The sequence below is a fragment of the Mustela nivalis genome (genome assembly GCF_964662115.1).
Source record: "Mustela nivalis genome assembly, chromosome: 1".
In the NCBI taxonomy this organism is placed as follows: Eukaryota; Metazoa; Chordata; class Mammalia; order Carnivora; family Mustelidae; genus Mustela; species Mustela nivalis.
The window spans coordinates 161,108,008-161,108,242 of NC_139020.1; positions in this window are offsets into that span (position 1 = coordinate 161,108,008).

Below are 235 nucleotides of genomic sequence, written 5' to 3' on the forward strand. Positions count from 1 at the left end.
GGTATCATCCAGAGCCTCCAGTACTAGTCCTGGTTACTGGGGCCTGAAAACAGGTGAGACAGAGGAAGGCTGAGAGAATTCATCTTTCCTTCCCCTGTGTAGGTTTCTAGGGCTTTGAGTCTGCAGCGCACGAGGAGGGCTGAGAAGGGAAGGGACAAGTTCGCATGGGCGTCCGGGCCCCGGTCTGAGTCCCCTCAGACATGCACATTGCCACACCCCTTGGCTCTTTTGCTAA